The sequence below is a fragment of the Bombus fervidus genome, chromosome 5 (assembly GCF_041682495.2).
Source record: "Bombus fervidus isolate BK054 chromosome 5, iyBomFerv1, whole genome shotgun sequence".
NCBI classification, from domain to species: domain Eukaryota; kingdom Metazoa; phylum Arthropoda; class Insecta; order Hymenoptera; family Apidae; genus Bombus; species Bombus fervidus.
This window is the reverse complement of record NC_091521.1, coordinates 13212904-13236634: the sequence shown is the minus strand read 5'-3', so window position 1 is coordinate 13236634 and position 23731 is coordinate 13212904. Positions and strand designations below refer to the sequence as shown.

General features: G+C 43.1%; 1 protein-coding gene across 9 annotated transcripts in view; it reads right to left on the bottom strand.

Moving 5' to 3' along the window:
• Nucleotides 1-23731, bottom strand: part of Hnrnp-k (Heterogeneous nuclear ribonucleoprotein K) — a 93411-nt gene that overhangs the window by 52457 nt on the left and 17223 nt on the right. For 2 of the 9 annotated variants that reach the window (XM_072002945.1, XM_072002953.1), the window contains exons 2-3: nucleotides 16442-16494; nucleotides 7203-7252 (exon numbers count right to left, since the gene is read on the bottom strand). The gene's annotated coding sequence lies outside the window, so the exon portion shown is untranslated. Of the gene's footprint in view, nucleotides 1-7202; nucleotides 7253-7994; nucleotides 8306-8695; nucleotides 8848-11574; nucleotides 11600-16441; nucleotides 16498-18569; nucleotides 18594-23731 lie in introns of those variants that run through there. The other 7 variants (XM_072002947.1, XM_072002946.1, XM_072002950.1 and 4 more) reach the window with 7 other exon arrangements.

Genomic DNA, 23731 nt, shown 5'->3' with positions numbered 1-23731 from the left:
TTCGCGAATGGGTTTTAAATACCGTTCGTACATTCTCGTTCAATGATTTATATCCCAGAAATACAAGAATGCGAAGCGTTCCTGATTTGAAATCCACATAATTTCATTGCAAATGATTCGATTTGTATCAAAATTATATGAAAACCATTCCATCGACGTAAACCACTCTCTGATTGAACGTGCGAGGTTCTCGCAAAGCGGATTGCGAGAAGAGAAGGAGAATAACAGGGAGACGCGTGTAATATTCGAAGTGGCGGACCAGGATCGAAGGGACGCTGGCAGGTGAGATTACCGGCTTCGGCTGAGACTAAACGGAGTTGGCTTAGAAATTCGACGCTTGACGTCACGCTTTCCATCGGCTTCTTTAAATAGAGTGATCAATGATATCGCTGATTGGACGGCTGAGTCTTTGCTCCAAATACCGGGCGAACAGCTTGAGCTTTGCTCAGTGTGTATGAAAATGCAGCACGCAATTACTGGCGTGTATAAATTGGAAATTTGTCCACTCTTACGTGTCGAATATTTCATATTACGTTGCATAAGAACGTGCGTCGGACAAAAGGAGAAATAAGAAAACGATGTGGGACGAGACAAAAAAGTGTTTGCTTGTCTAGCACGAACTCAATGAGAAAACATTTACATACTCGATGATAACAAAGTCACGTTGAATTTCATTCGTTTCGAGGAACTTAAAAATCCATTCAACGTCTGTTGCTTGGGGAGTTATGTCAGTCGTGATAAGGAATTACAGACTGCGCATTACCGCGTGTCTACGTATCTCGCATAGACGCCAACAGTGTCGTTTCTCTCTTTGCCGCTTATCGAATAATTTGTCAGAAACAAATAAAGTTCTGTCGATATCCGTTCGCTTGGATTTCCCGCCAAATAGAGAACAATCGAAGAGGAATCCATCGCCCTCGCAATTGTGTTTCTGCTTGCAAAGTAAACGGAGAAGATAGAGCGAAGAAATTTGTCGAGATCAGAAATTTTACAGAAACGCTCGCTTAGAGCGACAAATGATAAAAGAACGGTCGAAAGAACGCACGAACAAAAAGAAAAAAGAACGCTACGCGGAAGAATCGAGCAAATAGAAAAAGAGAGATCGAGGGATGACGGAAAACATGCTAACAGCTGAAATTGGTCGAATCAACGGAATTTCTTGTTGGTTGGGAATATTTCGAGGAAAGAGAATGGTTTAAAGCAGATCGGGAGAGGCATCGGGGACTCGCACTTTCCGAGCAAATACCGACAGTTATGTCAACAGGCAGGCGCGTTAACGCTTGTTAAATGTTTGAGAACGTTTATGCAGCCAGGCAATAAAAGGCGAACCGGTTGTCGGTGCATCGGTGATAATGCAACGGAAGACTACTGCGGCAAAAACAGACCTGGCACACGCGAACCAATCAAAAGACTCTGCGGGAGTTTTGCGCTGGAATCTGATCGATTTGCCCTCTTCCGATAAATGGAAATGAAAGAAAGAAGGTCGATGGACTGGCTGAGAAAAACCAGTTTGTGACAAGAGCCCAAAGATTCCTTTCACCCGACGAAGAATGAATCGAAAAGCCGGAAAAAAAGACTTTGGACATTGCTATGTAGTTTGCCCTGGAATTCTCCCTATTGTGGAAATGTGATTTCGTTGAGTGAGTGAAGAATATCAGGAAAGAAAACGATAGAGGTGCGAATGATAATATTTGGCGTGGAGAGGTGCGAAAGAAGAATGTTTGGACGGAGCGTTTGAAATTATCGTGTGAACGAAAAATTCACGGCTACCAAAAGTTTGGAGTAGACGTGCAAATAGTTGTAAAAAGACAAAAATTGGGAATCAAGAGTCGGCAAACGAATCAAACTCTTTCGTCTTCGACGCAATACTCCTACGTTACGTGAAAGAGAAGGATTTGGATGCACGAATTCCACAATTAAACTACTACATCACCGGCATAAACGTTCGTTAATATCAATGCAGAAGAGACTATTCAACGTGTTAACGAGTCTTGGTTCAGCGAATCACTACAAGACAAGATTCGAGCAACTATGCTTTGTGCGGCCACCGTTAATTTCTACGACCAAGGGAAGACATCTCGCCGAGCTTTCATCCATTTATCGTAGTCGCATATAAAGACGTTCGTTGAATAGTTCCTACACTTCCTCGCGCTCCGAAATTAGCCGTCGCATTCGCGAAATATCGCCCGTTTGCTCAAACGTGTCGTCGCGTCGTTCAATAATTTCCTAATTAAACGTAGAATATATCAATTCCTGTATCGCATAAAATCTGTATAGGACTTCCATAAGAAGCTATCGAACGAATTTTATTCACGCAATTAAACATCTCTAGGCGAGATTTCTATTCATTTATTCGCGGAATAAACGCATCGATGATCACTGCGCGAAAAATGTAAAGCGAAAGAGAGAATTAGTTGCGTTAAAAGAGCGCCATATGGGTTACAAATCTTTAAATAGATATAACGTAGAGAAGAGAAAACAAAGTGGTAATTTATTTTGTTTGAAAGACTTGATCTATTTCGAAGACAATATCCGATATATTCGATACCTATAAGGACAATAATATAGACAATATCTATAAGGAAGCTAAAAAGAAAAAAAAAAAAAGAAAAAAATATTCCTTAAAAATTTGACTAAACGTCTTAATTTCTTCGCAGGCGCGAAGTTCCGCTGGAGCCACTTTGTCGAGCGCGTATCTTTCTCGTACATATCATACGTAACCATAGAGTCAGTCATCGCCGCACGAATATTCGATACAGCCACTGCACGTCCTCGCGCAGATTATTCGTGTAAATGGGATTGTTCAGCGAGCCAGCAATTTACAACCGAGCGAGCAAGTAATCGTCGATTCCTTCCTGTTCCTTCCGATATCCTGGCTCACGTTCATCCTTTCCCCGGTTTGTACTAACTGAGAAGGCCGGTCAGGATTATTTCGTACTTTTCTCCGTTCTACCGCTACAGCCAGGATCGATTATTTCTGAATGAAATATCGTGGTTCGAGTAGCGGCATTCAACGAACCTAGTCTCTGTTTCACTCGACCAAGCGAATACAAGCTTTCAAGTGGGATTCGCGAACTTTAAGAACACGTTTACCAACAGATTTCACATTTAGCTGCTATTTCGTACAAGTTTGCGAATACTCGAAATCTTCGCGCAAACGATGATTCGTGTTAGTTAAAAATTCTCTTATTTAACGACGTGTACAAACAACAATTTTCCTGGGTTAAAACGTGTGTCTTCTTTTCTTTTCTCTCCCCCCCCCCCTTTTTTTTTTTGAGGGGGCGACTGTTGGGAGAGAATTTTATCGATAAAATGTCGGATTCGAGCATAGGACTGATATATCGATGCGATCTCCGGTGACTTTGGTTAGAACTCTGATTATATATCGTTATCGAGGTTGAAATGTCATCTACGAAGCTAACGCAAACGGTATTATCGCGTCTCTAATCGCACGAGTACAAGGACAATGTAAGCAAACAGGTATATCTCTGCGTCGATGACGAAACATGGAAAAAAAGCAGCGATCGATGATATAGACACGAGTGATTCAACGTTCACTACACGGTGGAAGCAGCATTCTCTGAATAAATGAAAAATTCTTAGGTAATACACGACTAGATAAAGCTTACACCTGCAGAATGAATTATAGCACAAGAACGAAGGGAAGCTGAACGTTCACTATCTTCAACCTTCTGCAATGCCGTGTAACTTAGGAACTATATATTATCTTATTATTGTACTATTCTCTTAACGCCAGTCCATTTATTTGCAGCAATGGTTCATTTCTAGACTTCGTATTAAAATAAAAAGGCAACGATCAATTGTAATTTTTCTACTCGTAAGAAGAACGAACATAGTAATTGTAGAGGATAAAAGTAGAAAGCTTCCAAGATCTCGATGACGTCGAATGAACATCCATCTACTGTAACAATATACACAAATGGGGTACAAATTCCTGACCGAATGTATAGGCCAAACTCTGTCATCAACAATGATGTCCAAGACAATCGAGGGTGTGCACAATAGGGACAATCTTGAAAAATCCTAAGAAAAATTCCCCTGGTGGAAAAAAATGGAATAGCGTAAGAGAAGACAATGACACAAAAGCATCCAGGCCTTTTTAAGAATTGACGAGTGCGTAGCCAGTGACTGCTACTCTAATTTTGTCCAGCTTCGCAATGAACTTCGAACAAAACAGAAATCGATATAGCCTGTACGGTACGCGTTTGACGGCTTAATTATTTCCATAAGACAAGCGTCTCTAACGACGATTCTTCATCTGTCAACATCCATCCACATTTCCTAGTTCGTGACGGTCCAACTCCGAAATTAGACTCTAGGAAACCGGACCAACCGGAAATTCGTTCCCTGGCATGATCGAGAGTCACGACTAACTGAGTGGAAATATTTGCAATAGGCTAATACTTGTTGGCATTAAAAGAGCCCGATGTTGTCATAAATTGTACAAGAAAGCAAAAAATTAACTAGTGGAAAAAAAAGACTAGTAAAAAATAAAATACATATATCGATGCGAAGTAAAAGTCGTTTTATTTATTTGTAACGATCGTTCGAGTGAGCCTCGAGTGACACAGAATTTGTTTGTAAAAAAAAAGTAGGAGATAAATAGACAATAAATAAATAATTAATTTCTTTGATGCTTTTTTTTTTATTCTTTAAGCAACGTTTGAAATTGCTTACTGTAAGAACTGCGTCAAAATACGATGTACTGCGGTAGATATGACGCATTGACACGTCATGGGGTGCGGTAATTTGTGGACTCCGATGCATACTCTTTGCATGATTTCACAGTTTCGTTTTAAAAAAAACCTCGTCGTTCTAATTGACGTTTCCTTTAGAAAAATCTATCTCAATGTCACGAAGCAAGTCTAAAGAAATTAACGCGGCACAAAACGCAGAAGTTTACGTAACTCTTGTCGCCTGTGTGGTTCATGAAAAGGTGTGATACGGAATACTTCAAGTTTTCAGTGGATAAAAATGTAAGACGTATCGTTACATCAAAGGAAAGACACAATGCTTCAAAGACGCCAAGTTTCCACGTACTACGTAACAGCGTCTTGGTTTTATATCGTACAAAGATGTAGGCATAAAAAGACACAATGCTACGATTTAAAGAACGTATAAATTAACGTATGTAACTCTAAAGCATGATACTCCAAAAATACTTTTACTCGAACGTGGTGTCTATATGTTTTCATAAAACTGTAATTTGTAATTGTAATTTTCGATTTCGTTGCTTTCACACCACCCGATACTTTTACTTTCAACCTTAGTTACTCGCCTCAGAGGTAAGTCCGACGCGAAAACGAAGGCAGAAACGCGGCCAGCGACGAAGCGCAATCACCGGAAACCTTTCAACGACGAAGCCGCCCTCAAAAAAGGTACGCTTTCGAGGGCAAGCGCGTTCCTCAGTTCCGTTGCCGGGAAAACCGCGCAGACTGTGTCGATGTCTCGAGTCGATGCACCTGAGATTACGTTAACGGTACGATCGATTTGTATAAACAACACCGCGAAACCGTCGAGTACGCTACCGCTCGCGTTCTTTGACCCTGCGGCGAGAACCCTCGAACGCGTAGCACGTCGAGAAGGGTCTTTTATCCGTACGCTAACCCTTCCCCTACCCGCGGCATTCCACGCTTAGCCTTAGACTCGAGAAAGAGGATCGGAGGAGAAGACGAAGCAAAGCTGCTACGAGCGTGCTCTCGCTACCAAGGTGTAACGTCCTGGTACACCAGTCTGACCACTCTTCTGCTCCCTTTGCCCTCCATACCCTGCCTCCTTTCTTCTTCCTTGAGCCTTCGTTTCGCCTCCTTCCAACTCGACCGACTGTCTTCGCGAAACTTCAAAACTAGCATTGTCGCGAAACGTTTAGCAGATATGTTTCACATCGAAGTACATAACGTTTAATGTAAAATTTATCGGATGAACTCTTATCCTCGATAAGTATTAGATGAGAAAAGAAAATAAAAAAGATGGCGTTAACGCAATTTCTTGACAACTTTACGAATATCTATGTAAATAACTAAATGGAATTTTCCAACTTGGCGACGTGTAACGAACGGACACGCTCGTTAGCACAAAACAGTTGTCATCTCGAGGCATGCGTGTCTCCTCGATAGGTGTGTCAAAACGAAAACTACCGCGTTACAAAAATACCACGAGTGGGTTGAGCTCGCGGCCGATTTGAATTTCATTCAGCTCGACCTCGGTCACGTTTGTTTGCGTTCGCGTAGCACGAGAAATGGCCACGACGTAACAGGCCGTTCACGACTATTCACGAGGAACGAGTTTCTACGTCGAATCGGCCTGCCAGTCACTGACGAACCCTTTTGTGGTAGAACGTCTGATTCGTGCATGGAATTTCACGATTATTGCTTCGAGGCGTACTGCATTCAGCTGTATCGCGAATACATAACAAATACGAATATCAAACTAGCAGATAATGCGCAGGATGCAACGTACAATCGGTTCTCTAAACTTAGACCAGTGATAAAACGACTGCAATCAACCGCAAGTCTTTTATCGCTTTCTTAAACGAGATGTAAAATTCTAAATTCGCGTTTACTGCGCACATATTTTGCTTGACCATTATCGTTCCGTAATAATTCCTTAATAACGTTATTTGTAGCCACTACAGACAATAACGTTTCAATCTTTCATTTAAAGAATTCAATCGCGTTCGACTGTACCGATCTTCGAAATAAAATGGAACGAATTAGAATAAAATGTTACACACCCGATAGGATAATTCGCCCTCGTGATAAATCTTAGAGATTAAACTCTGATGATTTGGTTTACAATAACTTACCTAATCCGAACGAGGCTTATTTCAAGATAGTTATTCGGAATTAACAATCGTTCGTACAATGAAACGCGGTATTCAGTCATAAAGAGTTCGTTTAATCGGACGTTCGTCCAAGCAATCGACACAAACCTGCGCTGCAAAAGGGAGTAGAGAAAGAAGGACATGAAATGCAACCGATCCTCGTTCTTTTTCAGGCTAACCGTATACGGTCCCTGCTTATGACCGCATATAAATCGTCGACGACGATCTCTCGCTAGTCGAAACAGAACGAGGCCGGTCGTCGCCGATTGTCGTCACTGAATTCCTTCAGCCGCGTGTTTCGCATGCGAAATGAAGCGCGGTTGCATTCCTGCCGCGTCGATGCAAAACTGTTACTCACCAATAACGATGTTCGCCGCAGTTGCCTCCGGAATGGATCGGCAGTAAACCCTGCACAGACAAAAAAAGACAAGCGTCGTTTTAATCCACGTCCCTGTTGCTAGAACCCACTATACGCGAATCAATTCCTTCAGCCTTCTCCTCTCCTTTTTTTCGCCGACTGCACCACACTACGTACGCGCGTTTAAGGCGTACAATGATACAAGGTACTCGAGTTTGCTTTAAAATCGTACAGCTGTCGACAGAAATAAGATAGAGCGATGAACAAGGTTAAAGTTAGAACGTTACAGAATAAGAGAAAAAGAAGGAAGAGTATCGCGAACGAGTTTTGAAAATCTATATCGAATTTGACGATTTTGAAGAAGATTACCGTTTATCCGTCACGATGTACGGCTTTTGACAATGGTAACTCTGTTGAAAGATGTCGAAATTAATATAGATTTTCAAAATCTGTTCGTCACACGTTTCTCTATATTTCTCCCTTATTCTACTGCTACGTAATTTAGCCTTAACCTCGAGCAAAATTCATCGCTCTATCTTATTTTTATCGAAAATTCTACACGATTTTGACAGAATCTTGAACACGTTATCCCACTGTGCGGCGCATGGAACGCTTGCTTTGTTGCCTACTGACGTAATACTACGTTCTTTCATCGGTGAAAGTCGCGGTTTCTTCGCGTAGTAGTACGTCCCTTTCGCGATGATTGAAAATTCGAATTCTCCTCACTGACGATTCACTCACGACCTAATTCCAAGCGTACTGATTTTCCCCTGTGCGAAACGCTTTACTGACCATTGACGTAGTACCACGATCTCTCATGCAATGCAATTGAAATTGATCGACGATCGACTAACGACACACCGGGTTTCACATAGTTTTCACGGTGCTTCGCGCATCTATGTAAATTCTGCGCAATCTATTTCGGACACGATCGCGAACGTCACTGGCCACTGTTTCTAAGCGTCGAACACGGGCTTCTTCGGCAGGAATATCACACGCCGGTAGGTCAGCAAAACGTTCGAGCATCCGCGCGTCTCTCCCATTACGCAATTATTCGTAACTCGATCGACGAGTCGATCGGGCCCAAGGCGCTTCCTCGATGCCTTGAGACTTCTCAGCGATATCGAGATCTAGAGCTCGATCGCACACTGATGACCGATGTCACACTGATCACAGTTCTCCACCAACAAAACACACCAACACGTGCACGACTGCTAATTAATCCGCCAATCCTATAAGATGTTGTGAACGAGCAAGGTCGTTGCAGCGCGTGTTCTTCTCTGCTCGTTCTCTCGTCAACGCCCGCAAATTAATACTCTGCCCGAAACGCGACAGAACAAACTGCGTCCGTCCCAATTTCCAGGTCCGAACGGAGAACACCGTCAAGGTCGAAATACCTCGGACCAAAACGGGAGGAAGAGAGAAAGAGATAGAGAGAGAGAGAAAGCGGTAAGAGAGAAATCGAGCTAGGTCATGGCCAGAGTTGGCCGTACCTTGAATATCCTTCGATCTTCTGCGACCTCGTGCCACGACCAAGGATCCAAGAGAAACGAGGATGCGTGGAGAGTTGGTACGGGTAAGGACCTATGCTAGATGGAAGACAGAACACGAGTAACTTTGCAAAGTGGTGAGCCCGCTTCTTCCAACGAGTAGTTGTCTACTTCTCCTCTGAGTCCTCCCTTCCTCCTACTCTTCAACTATCTCTTTCTCTTCCATTGCCTCCTTCTGCCTCTTCCTTCATCGTGCAGAGGCACGAGTCAGTTTGGTGGGGGGCTCAGATCACGAGGGGGGAGCCTCGTAAGAGAGAGAAAGAGAGAGAAAGGAAGAGGGAGAGAGAGAAAGGGAGAGAGAGAGAGAGATCGAAGAAAGACGGAGCAAATAGCAGAATGTGTATAAGAGGGCGGGAGGAGGTTTGGAGAACGAACGAAAACGCACATGTGTGTACGTAAGTGCACTCGGCTGCGAGGCTACGACGTGAACGAATAATCCGGATGCATCCGAGGGACGGTTGGAGGGCTAGGAGGGGAACGAAGTCAATGAACGACTTCACCGCAATCGCCACGCGGCGAGAGAATTTCACGGTTGCGAGCTTCTCTCACCCTCTCGCTGTTTTCATCCGACTACCATGTCCCTCTTGCTTTTCCTACGCTCGTTTTTTCGTTTTACGACATTATTTTTTCCCCCTCTAATATCGTTCCTTTTTTTTTTTACCAGTGGATCACGTAAACAAGCTGGTACTCCTTTCTTTGCGTTTATTCGCCAGAAAAAATATATTTAAAAAAAAGACAAGCTATTCTCAAACCATGGAAACTTCCTTGAAGCGTCACTGTGACATTTTTCGAAATAGTCGATGGCATCTGACGTCTGCCGACGTTCAAAATGTCGACTACTATCGCAGACACAGACTGGTAGAAGATAATTCAACTTTAAGTTTCGAAACCTACTTTTATGTCATCCATTCGCGCTAGGCGCTTTCATTTGCAGTCAGGAAATTTTTTGCATATTGTGCGACGAGCATATTTCACGAGATTCATGTACCTCTGTTACGCCTGTATCGAAGGAACATCGGTAAAGTTGAACCAGAAAGATTTTCTTTTGATCCTAGACTCGAGTGAACACGCGGAAACAACGTTAACACTGATACTGTTTCCCAACGGGAGAGACGCAAGTTGGCGAGAAACGGGAGGAGCTCGTTACCAAATGAACTCGCTCGAAATTTCGAAATTAAATTTAAATCTCATTCAACTTTATCGTTCACAGCGAGTCGCGGATGTTGCAACAGCAGGCACCGAAAATACGCTCTCTCGCCCACTCAGCCACGAAAACGTTAATGCCGGCTGTTCGCGGGCACCCGAGTTCAGAAATTATCCGAAACCGTCTTTAGGACCACTGAATAATTTATCCGGCCCGCTATCGACCCGCCATGTCCGGGGCCAACTTTTAATTGCGTCTACCAATGAAACGATGCGCTTTTCCAAATTTAATCTATCAACTGCTAATGAACCCAACCAAATAACGAAATACTTAAAAAATGTAATTGGTCCAATTAATCATGGGAATACATCAAGTTTTTACCTGGATAGCGTCGTGCACGCGTATGAGTGAAACGTACGCGTCGACACATATCTTTGTTAAACACGCAATACATACACTCTGTCCAGACCTAAGTATCCGAGCCATTTGAAAATTAACCAGCAACAGAATTCCCTGAATATTTCCGTCGGCACGTTAAACGAAATTAATCATTCACTGTGAAAGCTCGTTTCTGCCATTAACGTTGTTGGCTAATTACTTTCCACGAGTTGCAACCACCTAGTCTACCTTGTAGGTACTAGCGTAACTAAAGGACCACCTGGAATATGAGAACCACGTCCTTTCAACAAGCATACACGTGCATCGTGCCTGAGACAATGGCTCTTCGTGCAAGTCGAGGAAATTCTCTGGCAGCTGACTAGGCGATCTTTTCCCCGAGTATTCTGGTGGTAGCGATGAATCGACCAAGAACACGCAAGAATATCCGATAGCAACGCGGAAAACTGGCTCGTTGCGGCACTCTGGCTACCACCGCACAACGACGCCGAAAAAATGTAGGCCGCGCAAACGATATCATAGCTGACTGGCTGTCGGCTGGATCGTCGCGAAATTCGCGACCAACCGATAATCGATCGACCCGGCTAGATATGAAACACGAAACGTGACTCATAGCTTCTTATCGAACCAACACTGTCGCTAGAGGGGACGACTTTTTTTTATCCGCATCGACTGCTTGTCCGTCATTTCTTAGGGATGCGAGAAACGCGTATTAAGTAATCGGCGCTACGATACAAAAATTTGTTCAATTTCCAACAAGAGTATAGGAAGTTAGGAGAAATAGCAATTGAAATTTATATCTCGGATAGCTATCGCGAAAAGGGAAATAGTTCCAACACCGTAATCGCCTAACATCCGCTTTCCTTCGATCGATCAAACAATTTTGTCTGATGAACAGAAAGCCGAGCAAACCGATCGATAAGCGAAAAACAAATTCTTTCCTACCGAGATCGTCCTAACGAAGAGAACGTTCCAACGAGCCCCCTAAAACCGCCACGCATCGCTCACCACTCACCAGCAACGCTAACGAAACGAATCCATCCAACCATTTAATTTGTCGACCACGTCGATGCAAAAGAAACGACAAATCCGATTTCACGGTTCCACGATACATGTCTATCTCTTGGCTCGTGGTAAAAAAAAAATGTCCACCGGATTAGATCATCGGAAATCGTCGACGTATTGCCTCTAACGACTAAAAGGTTTCTCAGTCCTACTTTCCGTGGAAAAAACAATTGGATGCGAAAATGAGAACGAGAAGACCGCAGATTTCGAGACGTACCTTTTGCGTACGCTGCTTCACCGCGCGTTCCCGTGTTCCTGATGAAGTTTCGCCGTTGCTGGATACGTCCCGGGCCCGATGGCCGCGTGCACAGCCGTTTGTGCACGTTCACACGTTCACAGAGTGTTACACGCGTAACGGTTCGCACGATGCGTGACATGCGTGTGTCGCGCGTATGACGTGGCGTGTGTGCGGAAGTATATTGATCAGCTGATGGTCGGGTGGATACTGGGCTACCTCGCAGAATTCACCATATTGTTGCGTCAGCGCGCACGCGCCGAGCCCTCGCTTTCGTCCCTTCGTTCACCCTTTTCGTGCCTCCTCAACCCCTCCGCTCGTTACCCCCGCCAGACCGTGGTGGCACGCCGCGTTTCTTCGACTTTCGTTCAATGAAAAATCTCGAGAAAAAGGAGCAAGATGCCGAGAGGGTCAACGAGCAGCTCTGACGGAAGTACGAAGAAATAAATTCGCGATATAAAGATCGCGCACCGTCAGCGTTCGACGACGAAACGAAACATCGAGTTTGAAACACGAAACGAAAGAGTTGCTAGTTGCGTAATTGAATGTTGATTCTTGCGTATAGGGTTAAATTACATATCGAGTGCTTTCGAGTATTTTCATCGGGGAATTTTCACCAGGTATCTCAATATTTATCTAAAACAGCCAATGACATACCGCAGCTTTTTTATGTATAATTTACGAAGTAATAATATCGATAATGTGATTAAGTCGTAGATCGTAAACTTCTCTTTCGTTGTTTTAAGGCTCAATTTTTAAACCGTACTCAACATAAGTTTTCTCTAAAGAATTTCCAGAGGTTGCGTAGATGTGAAATTCGAAGATGCGGAAATTTATCGGAGAAAGGCGCCAGTATAGTATGTACTATGTCATATCTATGACGCTTTCTAAATCTGCGAAAGCTTGAGCGCCGGCTGCGTTTTACACCGCTTGGAATCGCTTAGGAAATCACGTTCCCCTTACGGCGTAGTTAAACTCTCCTTAAATACACACCTGTACCGACTCGTAATAGCTAATAAGTCATTCAAGGCAAACAAAGATCTTTTTATTTCCCGGAAGAAAACAAATAAGACGATGCAGATTCTATGTGAAACTTACTATTCGATGTTTTATTTGATAAATTTCTATCGGACGAACTCATTCGATTTTTATTTTTCTTAGGTGGAAAAGTCGGAACGTTCACAAACTCAACCGAGTCTAAGTTGGTCGGTATCTAGCAGCGAACAAACTTTTCATTTCATTAGAGACGTTTCTCGATATACATATACATACTGCTACAAAACTAGTTTCACCTCGAAGCGAATCGCATTATAAACTTAACGCGACTGTTCCCTCTCACTCGCAATGGAAAGATTTTCATTTCCTACAGTTTTCCGTTCCAACCGAAGTAAATTTTTCAATAATTCCAAACAAATCATAGCTCGACGGTTAATTCGTCGATGACACGAAAGCAAAGTTTATGCAACTCGAGTATTAAATTTCTATTGTTCGGCTCTCGCTAGGTCCCAGGGAAATTACTTTCTCTTGAAAAATTCATTTCACTCGACACGAAGGTCAAGAAATTAAAAACCATACAACTATTAGACTTCTCTTCGACCAGATATTATTCGTAACGTTTGCTTCTCTTCCATCTTTGCGAACAACGCGTACTTGAGTTTCGTTTGCTCGCGAAGAATTTCCACAGACATGATTCGATAAGGGAATTACTTACTCGGTGGCAGCCGAAAGGTTAACGAGATAATTCTATCCCCTCTGAAGCCGGTGGAACTTCCAAGCGACACGAGTTCATAACCTACTTTCATCTTAACTTCGCGTTTCTGTTTAACCGGACAATATTGCTCGAGGTTTAAGCGATAATCATTTATGCAACGAATCGAAACTGGTGATCTTAATATAGAAGAAAGTAACTCGAGCAATCGGATAAACTCTGTCGATCGTTATTTTTAAATACTTTAATCGGCAGTCTTTAAAAGTGCAGGTTAATTGAAACTTCAAACAGGGGTAGATTTCATTTACAACGGATACTCGATATTTCTCAAGATATTTGCAATTAAATTCAATCGCACTTTAACGCAAATGAATCTTTAAAATTCCGAAAAACAATATGTCTCTGACACATTTCTTCAATGTGTGTACATACTTTTAACAAAACGATGAAACGTAGCGGCGTTCAAAGTCTAACTAGGTCAGTGACCAAAACATCTTGCGGTTGTCTTATTAGAGAAACGATAAATCATTTAGAAAAATTGCCCATTAATCTACGAGTATCCCTCGAGTACGTATATTTCGCCGATTAGATACGTCTTCAATGTATTGTTTATTAACCACGAAACCGCCACTGATTAGTGAAATCTTCAAATACGAGCATATGAAAGCCAAATGTCTGACATCACGGAGAAGAAAGCGTGTCTACACGTTCAATGATCCTCGAAAGAAGAAAAAGAACTGGCCTTTTCCGCCGACGGTGACTCATCTGCCAGGAAAATATTCGTCGAACGAACTTGTGACACAAATCCACGATCAAAGAGTCTCGTTAACAACAAACGTACATACGTGCGCCGACGTCGGCTCCGTTGAATATTCGGTGCTCGAGGATCGGAATTGTGTTAACCATCCGCTGTTTTCCTTTCACATTCAAATTACTCTGGCCAAGCTTCGTTACGAGAATCGTTTCATCGTCTACGTCTACGTACGTACCACGTGAATAATGGTCATGGATTGTTCCGAAAAACAGACAATTTTATACGATTGAAGAGTCAACGTTTGTTTCGTTGCTAAAGCTTCGTTGTATCGACAAAACGAAAGAAAAAGAAAGAATTGTAGCCTTTACAAAGCGATAGTTTCCTGCTACGAGGAAATAAAGATTTCTAGGTCCAAAAATCGTTCACCTCTATAATCGTTAGAGAAAGAGCTTTATGATACGAAGAACGTGACAAATATTCCGCCATTTTCTCCCAGGAATGTACAGGAATAGCGAATCGTTAGAAGATTCGAGGAAAACCATGGCGGAATGGAGGCGCAACGAAACAAACTCGTAAAACCGCCAGCGAGAAGGGAGCCGGCCTCGGTTGTTATTTCATGGTTGGAACTCGTGCTAGGATTCACAGTCACGCACCGTGATTCGCCTCTTGATTCACGGGGAAAGAAACGGAAAGCATTGTTTCACTCTCGCGCCGAAACTGGTTCGCCCCGTTTCGTGTTACGACGAATTGGATCGCAGTGCGACACGCACCTCGCTCGAATTCGCTGAACGCGCGTTCCTCTGTTAATTACCTTCTGCTACAGATCTGCCACAACATTTAACTTTTGCTCTGACAAGAGAAATTACCGAGCAACCGGTTCCTCGAAAAATAAACAGCATTTCAGAAACGGTGTTACGAAACTTTGTAAACGAGGAATTTTGAAAGCCTCCACTTATCCGTAGAGGTATCTTGAAATTGGACGAAACGATCAGATTATCGCGTTCGTCAACCCTCCAATATTAAACATAACGCGACGATTGTAATCACTAAGTTCTAAGGTTTGTTTCTGACGCTCGGTACTATAAAGAAATTATATTGCGAATGAGATATTTATTTAACCGAAGAAGTCATTGACTCTTTTGAAATTCTTAGCGTGCTCCAAACTTTTGAGCGGAAGTGTATTTATATTCTGACTGGTTCTAAACCATCTCCGGTGGTTTGACTTCCGAAGGTTGACGTGCAAACGAAGATACCGTGGTCTGGAGAAACGAAAAATTGGAAAATTTGATAATGGAGATGGCGGCGAAACCATTGGTTGCCAATCGCGTTTCGACTTTCCATCGACGAATATTTGCAATTGGGTCCCGGGGCACATTTCCGCGCTTTTCCTTTCTCGGGTTTCCACGCGAGAGCCGCTAGTTTCGAAATGCTCGTTTGCCGATCACGTAAAGATAACGTGTCCGTTAGTCGAGCCTCGCAACCTGCATTCGAATGAACAGAAAAATGAGAGCCACGTCGGGAGATAACGGCCGCCGCCTCTTCTGCGTTGTTCCTCTTTCACGTGCAATAACGTATTCTCACGGAGGCCAGACGAATGAATGGAATGGTTAGAAAGTTCATTTGCAACTTTTGCATTTTTTAAAGCAGCCGTGATTCTTCTCCGTGGAAGAACCTCCTCCTTAACTTTTTCTTCTCGCGATCGTCAATGATTTTCCCGTCAAATTCGACGCTAGAGTGACCGGTTGGAACGACACGTTTCTCAGAAAAATACAAAATAATTATCTTCCAGCCTTAATAATTTCGTCTATGCTGTTGCTAATGTCAATGGACGAATATATCGGACATTTTATTCCTTAAGATAATTTTTAATTAGGGTCAGGATTACATTTTGAAAATTTTATCTTGTATGGCGTGCGCATACAAATAATAGCGAAGGACTTGTGAACGTGAAAAAGTTGAAAACCTCTGGCCGAAACAATAGAGACGTTAATCGTTCTTATCGAGGGATCAGCATGAATGAGGAAGAGTGCGAAACCGGCGCGTAATTAACAATTAAAGAGATACGTGTCTCTGGCGTGGTTGCAACTGGCACTCGTTTGCAATCTTCGAAGAGCCAGAGAAGACAGCCTTTCGCGTATCGTTTGAGACACGAATTTAATTAACCATCGCACAGGAAAATTACCGTGGTCGTCGTTTTTCAATTACACGCGATTCCTCGTAATTCGATCTATCTTTCGACGAGTGATACAAGTAGAAAAGAAACGAGTTTTCTTTTTGCTAAATATTTTGTCAATTAAGACACTATCTACAGAATTATTATCACGCATTCGTTGAAGCTTTATAATTAATAAGCTTAATAATTATAAGAACTAATTCTAGGAACTCACCTGTTTGAGTAACTGCCTACGCTTCGCTCTCACGTCCTTCTTGTAACTCACACCTACTGGAACAAACGTAACACTATGTTAAAACTTTATAACTACTCTTTAAGCTATGTATCAGGTATCAACTACTTATTCAATAAATTAGTAATTAGCCAAACGATAACTACACTTACGGAAACAACTGATCTTAAGCTTAGTGCATAACAATATCCTCTTCCCAAAAGCATCACGAAAGATATTCCATTACCAACGATTGTCCGTAAAAAAATTTTCCCAATCTCAAAAAGATATTGCCGAATAATCGTGACAACTACTAATTTGGTAAACCAATAAATCGCTAAACTAATAAATAAGATTTTAAACGTCTTCCCCTAAATTTCAAACTTGATGACCCAAACCTTTTAACTCGTACGGGATAATAAATTGTAAAACGACCCAACTATTTCCACCGTTTCGATATATGTAGTTACTGGAAGAGAACGCTGCCAATCCTAACTGTGAAGGGTTACTCGAGTGCTACGGAAGAACGACAAGGAGCAAAAACACCGTGCGTCGTTTTTCGTTCGGCCCGCGAAACTTCTTGGCGCCAAAACACCGATCTGTCTACGCGGACGGAAGATTGCGACGGTGCACGATAATGAGATAACTTAATTTTCCTCGGGCAAACACATAGATCAGCGCGTGTCTCGAGAGGAGTTGTCCGGTGTGTAAAATACGCGCTCGACCGATGAAAAGCGTGTTAAAGCGGCACGGCGGGGAGAGCACGCTTGTAATTCACTTTGCCGAGAGTCTGATCTGGCAGCGAGGGCACGTTCTTTTCCACTAGGCTAGGACAGTTCGCGTGCCTGACCGAAACGTCGATGAATAGTTAATCAAACTCGACGTCTTTCGGCAGATTCTTCGCTTACATAACATTCTTCGATACTACTCTATTTTCTTTTTTTCCCGCTCGTATTTCGTGGAAAAAGCCGAGATAGTAGACAGACGAGGTTCGATTCGATCCATCCGATTCTATTCGCGGATCGAAGCTCGCGTGATTCTCTCAAATTCAAAGAAATTCGAAGGCTCTTTCTGCGGTTGAAAAGCGAAATTGCCTATCGTTTCGGTTCTTTTTTTTTCTTTTTTTTTTATTTCGCTGAAAAATTAGAACGAACAATTCGTCGCACGATTCATCGTTCCGAATTGTAATATAACGTTATCTACCTGGTTCCCACTTGAGAATTAACATCCTATAAGTTGCTAATTGCGTGCATGATCAATAAGAAAGTCATTTATAGTTGCATTTGCACTATATAAAGTAGGTAAGACTAAACGCACTACACGATAAGTATAATTTACCGTTAATTCTGTCATATTCCAAAGCATACATAATTTTAATCGGAAGAAGAATTCGTGACTGTAAGATAAAAAGGAGGGTGACGTTACTGGCAGGATAATCAAAAAATCAAACATAAAAGGAATCAAATGAAAGATTACAGAATTGACAAATTAAAATCTAATTTCAAATACAAAGAGAAACGATTAAAAAAAAAAAGGAACCCGTATGCGATCGTAGAAGTAAATCCAGCACGAGAGCCATGTCAATCCACCCAACTACCAAGAAGGCGCAATGTTGTATGCACGGAACGAGCATCTCCGATGCACAAGCGGATCTCGAGGAACAGCGGACAGGAAAAGAATCCCGCTTTACCCCTCCGGTTACCCGGCCAACGAGTCACAAAATTGGACGACTCGTTGAAATTCGTCGGTGGAGAACAATCCGTAAGCCATGGAGCTATGTGCCAGCGTACCGTGGAAATACAGGGACCGGTGGAACAATGGGTGCAGGATAACAAAGGGGCCTAGACAAAGCTGTGTGGGTCTCAAAGAGACCTGGCAAGGAGTGCTACGCGGAAAAAATTGACTTCCAGTCGAAAACGGTACCGCTCGGCTAGGCATAGTCGAGCAACCAACTAAGACGGACCACTGCGACAACGAGGAAAAGCTAGTAGCAGAGTACTTGGTGAGTGACTTGGAGTGTGCAAGAATCTACGCGAACACGCCGTGTAACCAGGCGAGCTGGTGTTTTGCTCAAGTGCGCAAGATGAAAGCGTGAAAGAGAGAGCCTTACACAAGAGACACAGGCAGAGACCTGACAGAAAGAATCCAAATCCAAAGTTGAGCGACGACAAGGACGACGACGTCGATGACGAGAAGAAGAAGTCATCGACGACACGACCGACGAAGCAGCCCCCTGCCTTCTATGGAACTGTGGACGATGCTGTCTGCTCGATGTCTCGACGTCGGTTTGTGGGTCCGAGCGGCCTCGAACTGGTCTCTTATCCCTGGTATCGCCCAATCAAAAAACCGGCAGCACACCGTACGCCGATTGGTCGACTACGGCCACCGTGAACACTGTAATTGGTCAATCGGTCCGAGTCACCCATGGTTACCGTTTGCCTCAACAATATCTACGGTCGATATCACCACCTTGACTACCCTGCCGCGCGCGTTACCTTCTCTCCCTTACGCTTACCGCTACCGCCTCACCTACCCCTTGCCCCTTTCACGCACACACGCCGCGATTAGCGCCTATAACCTCGGGCCAGAATTCTCGAGGGCAACCGCTTCTTCTTCTTTTACATTACCACCCTCGAGAGACGTCGAACTCCCAACTGTCGCGACCTCCTGCGAACAGGGCACTTTTTAGACATTTTCGCCAGCGAGACATCCAGTTTTGGACAGTTTCACAGGTATACAGGGCTATTTGGAACGATGTTGCGCAGTCTTTGCGAGAAAATTTGGTTCACGCGACCTTCTGGGCTAATCGAAATAAATCTTTGACCGTTTCCGAGAAATTTCATTCTCTGTGACGTAAGATCACCATGGACACGAAATGCAAAGATACGAAATGCACTTCTTGATCGCTGACTATGGACGGTGGGTAAGTGCATTGAAATTCGACCGTGTTCGCGTGATAAATTATCCCTTGATAGCAGTCAGCCGAATCCATGACCATGAACCGTCGTTCTATATCCGAGCGCCAACTATTTTCGACCGTCTGGGTGATCTTACCGAGCACGGTTCTTACGATTCGTGAGTCGAAAATCCCTATGGAGCCATTTGTCACGAAGGATGGAAAAACGTTCGCTTTGGGCTTCATCAAAATCCACTCAGACCTCGAGGCAGGGACAGTTACCTGTGGCTATTTCGTTATCGTTCGTGTCATAATGGATCTTCCATTCATCGATTAGAAACGAAAGTAGCGGAATCGTTTCTCGAAAAGAGTTAGTTGAATTTGCAGATATGGAACCCGACACGCTTCGAATTTCATGATATCCAAAACGAGTTCGCCGTGTTGAGAAGTTAAAGAAAGAAAAAAAGCAGGTGTCTTTAATTAAAAATGTCACTCGCTTAGACCACCTTCACCACCTTCACGGTATATATTAATACGAATTCTTATTTCAAATGGAAAAATTGAAATCTCCGCTACGGACTCGATCTACAGAGTACAAACACAATCCAGCGATTGAATTCCCAATTACGACAGAATGAGATTCCAATTACCAATAATCGCGGTGTAGAGATATTCGATACCGGTGCGGAGGCGGATCTTCCTTAATCAAACAGCGTCATTTCTCGTAGTAACCGAAAGAAAGGAACATTCGATTAACTTGCATTCCTTTAAAGAAAAAGTAGAATCTCCGAATTCAAAACAAGATGCACCGATTATCCAAATTTAACCGAACGAAGAATAATAATTGAATAAATAATAATTTTTAATAAATAAGGTAAAGCGTCGAAGATTCTGTATCTGCTGAATAAATTGATTTCGCAATTCATGAAAATACGGCGAAACGTAGACGCGTGTAAGTTCAACGAATACACAGAATAGTAATTTCCTATTTTTAAATCGGATCACATCCCGACAACAAGTTTTTCACGCGACGCTTGCACGAAATCGCGTTACCGTCTTCGAGAAGGTCCGTGAAAAATTACGAGATTAATTGCGCCACGGCTGGAGTTGACCGTAAAAGCGACGTCTCGACTTTCAACTGCGCATTTTTCAGCCAGGAAGAAACGATCCTGAGAAGAAATCGCGGAAGTAAACCACGAAGGGATAACAATGCGATGGAAGAGCAACCAGACCAGAGGCTGATGACCGGAAAAGGGTGAACGAACGGAAATCACGAGTAACTTCTGAGAGAAAGGGATGAGTTGCGGAACAGAGATAAAGAAAGAGAAAGGCGTAGAAATAGAAGGACGAAAAAAAAGATGCAAGCAAGAATGCGGAGAAGAATCTATCGTTAGTTCGGTCGATTTACCTTACCGTGGGCGTAAAACGTCAGAAAAAAATGTCAAAGATGCGTTTTATTGTCACGGAAGTGGTAAGTTGCGATTTCACGCATCTATGACTGTCCTACAAAAGAAGAGGAGCGATTTATTTGAATGAATCAAAGAACAAGTTATAAAAATCATAATGTACAGTTGACAACAGGTTTTAAATGCTTTAGTTTGTCATTAAAATGCAAAATCTACTCCATATCCGTATCATTTAAAGCTACGTTATAGTAAAAACTAACAAGTGTCATATTTCATCGGGAATGTTATCTCGATCTCCCGTCTCGTACAACGCGAGAGAAGAAACCTCGCGAAAGAAAATTGCTGCCAGAACCGATGATACAACGATGACACACAACGGCAACACATATGGGAAACAGAGATCACCAGTGGATAGTAGTTTTCGCATGGAGCGTGAAGTTATACATAGCAGCAGGAAGACGAACAGGTCTATTGTCCTGCGTGAAGTCCATCCTTGTCCTGTAAAGCCACGAGAGCCGGTTCTCCGGAGTCGAAAAAAATGCTGGTTACAGGCGAGGGTGGGGACGAATTGACAGAGAAGAAATAGTGGCCGCGGTTACCTCTCTGCTCTCGTGGCTAGTCCAAGGAAAACCGTTCACAGAGAATCTCTCTCACGGCCCGAGGGTATCCATCGACCGCAGAATCGTACGATTGCGAACTGGAGTGAGAGAGAAGTAAAGGATAGCTCCACTATTCTGTTCTCGCGGTTTTGTTCCTTTATTACCGGTTATTGTATTTACTTTGCGTGTCTTTCGATACACTTAGGAATACTTATGAAATCATCCGAGTTATTCGGTGGATGTCCAAAGAGAACAAGGTAATGATTGGAAGAAGTCTTCGCGGGTACCTTTGATAAGGCGAAAAAAGTCTACAGAGGTTGCCAAGGATAACGCAAAACACCAAGAATATTTTAAAGACTCAATTTGTTATCCAGTTTGAAAAGTGCGAAGCAAGCAGTTCGTTGCTCGATTCGAACTTATGGTATTTGTTATATTCCAAAATATTTTATCGTTTCTCGCGAATATAAAAATGGAAATTATAAATATATCGAAGAGCAAGGAAAAATTTGTATGATTTTATTTTTATCAATGGCCGCGATACAGCGTGTCAAGATCTAATTGCTGTACAGGAGTATTCGATATACAAGTCAATTCCCTTCCCCTATTTTTCCCGATCATTTCACGAAAGAACCCTCATTCGCTAATCGCATTTTTATCATGCCCGAAAAGTTAACCAACCAGCACCGAACACTGTACAGAGTTTAAGTCAATTTCCTAGGTACATTCCGGTGATCCTTGGCACCGCGAATCTTACGTCGCTCCACCCCTGACACTCTCGACCTTCATTTTCTTCGGCGCCCCTAATTCTCTTTCTCGAGAGAGCATTAATCGTCGGAGGTTTCGAAGCAAAAGCTACACACAGATTCCAAAGTAATTTCCTCGAAGCTTTCGTGGCTCTTATCCCACCCAATTTTTCCCTCCGAGCTACCCTGCCGTCTTCGGGATCTACTTCTTCCTCACCTTTTCCAATCGTCTCACGAAACACCGACGATCATTAACCGAATTTCCATCGATCGAGACCCTGCGTTTCCCTCCTTTTTCGTCCAACTATCGATGTTTCGTATAGCCAAGCATAGAACAATCGAGAGTTCCACACACACACACTCCCCCACATGCCCCTCTCTCTCTCTCTCTCTCTCACAGCCTCGATGAAATAACACAACCGTAGTTGTAGGATCGAGGGTGGAAAGTAGAGAACGGTTATGGTAGTCGAGTCTATTCGTGGTATCAATATTTTACGGGAGCACGTTCCTCCATCGATCGCAGCTTCTCTGCATAATTAATCGCGCTTCATCCGTCCGCTCACGCCACCCCACTCTCTCCCTGTATGACTCCGTTCTTTTCTTTTTCCTCGATGTACGCCGCGGCGAATCTTACGAATCGAATTCGCGACAGCGAGTTAAATGGATTTCGATCGAATCTAAAGACTCCCCGAAAGGCCCGCAACCGCCGCACCCCTGCGCGACCGCGGGGACATCGACGCGGTGACTTCCAACGGAACGGGAAATAATAGGAGACAACCACTTTTATAGAACTTAAATTCGCTTTGCGTCGTTGCAAATGCATAAGCTATCGTAGAGGCCGTGGGAAGTTCCTTCGCGTTTCATTTTCAAGTATTACAAACTAAAGCGGTTACCACAGTTCGTCCCCTCGATGATTGATGCAATTACAACAAGAACGTTCTTCGAGTTTTCGATAACTTTGATATTATTATCGTCGTACTATTTTTCTATTCGAAATTATACGAAGGGTATAAATTGGAAGATAGAGAGTGGACGAGGGTGTTTAAAAGAAATCGATAGGCAGAAGCAGGAAGGAAGTCGTAAGTCGATTGGGAAACGTGACACAGGAAGAAAGTGCTGATCGAAAGGATGTAGGAAGGCGTTTCGCAAGCCCAAGTTCAATATTTAAACGCGGATAACCCAAAGGGGGATGCACAGACTCTAAAGGTCTTCCTGGAGGAGTGATGCTACCGAACGAAAAGCAATGAATAAATTGGATTCTCGGATTCGATCGTTCCAGGATTCGAATGCGGCCCGATCGATCCAACTACAGCAATTCTATTTTGTACCAACCACGTTGATTTCTCTTGCAAATAGCCTCGTACGCCTTTCCATTGTTCTTATCCGCCGTTTTATAAAAAGATACGCGACCTTCGTTATCAACGTACAATATCAAAAATTCGGACAAATTTACCTATGAGAAAATTACCCAAGTACTATAATATCGAGATCTGTAATTTCACGATACGCTCGTGGTTTACCCCATTTACGAACCAGCCATTAACTAACACGATCATGAAGGCCTTTCCTTTCCCATCGTTGACGAAAATGGCACGTGTAGCGTTTCGCGAAAAGGGGGAAGGTTCTTCAATGGTAATCGAGTCGCTTGG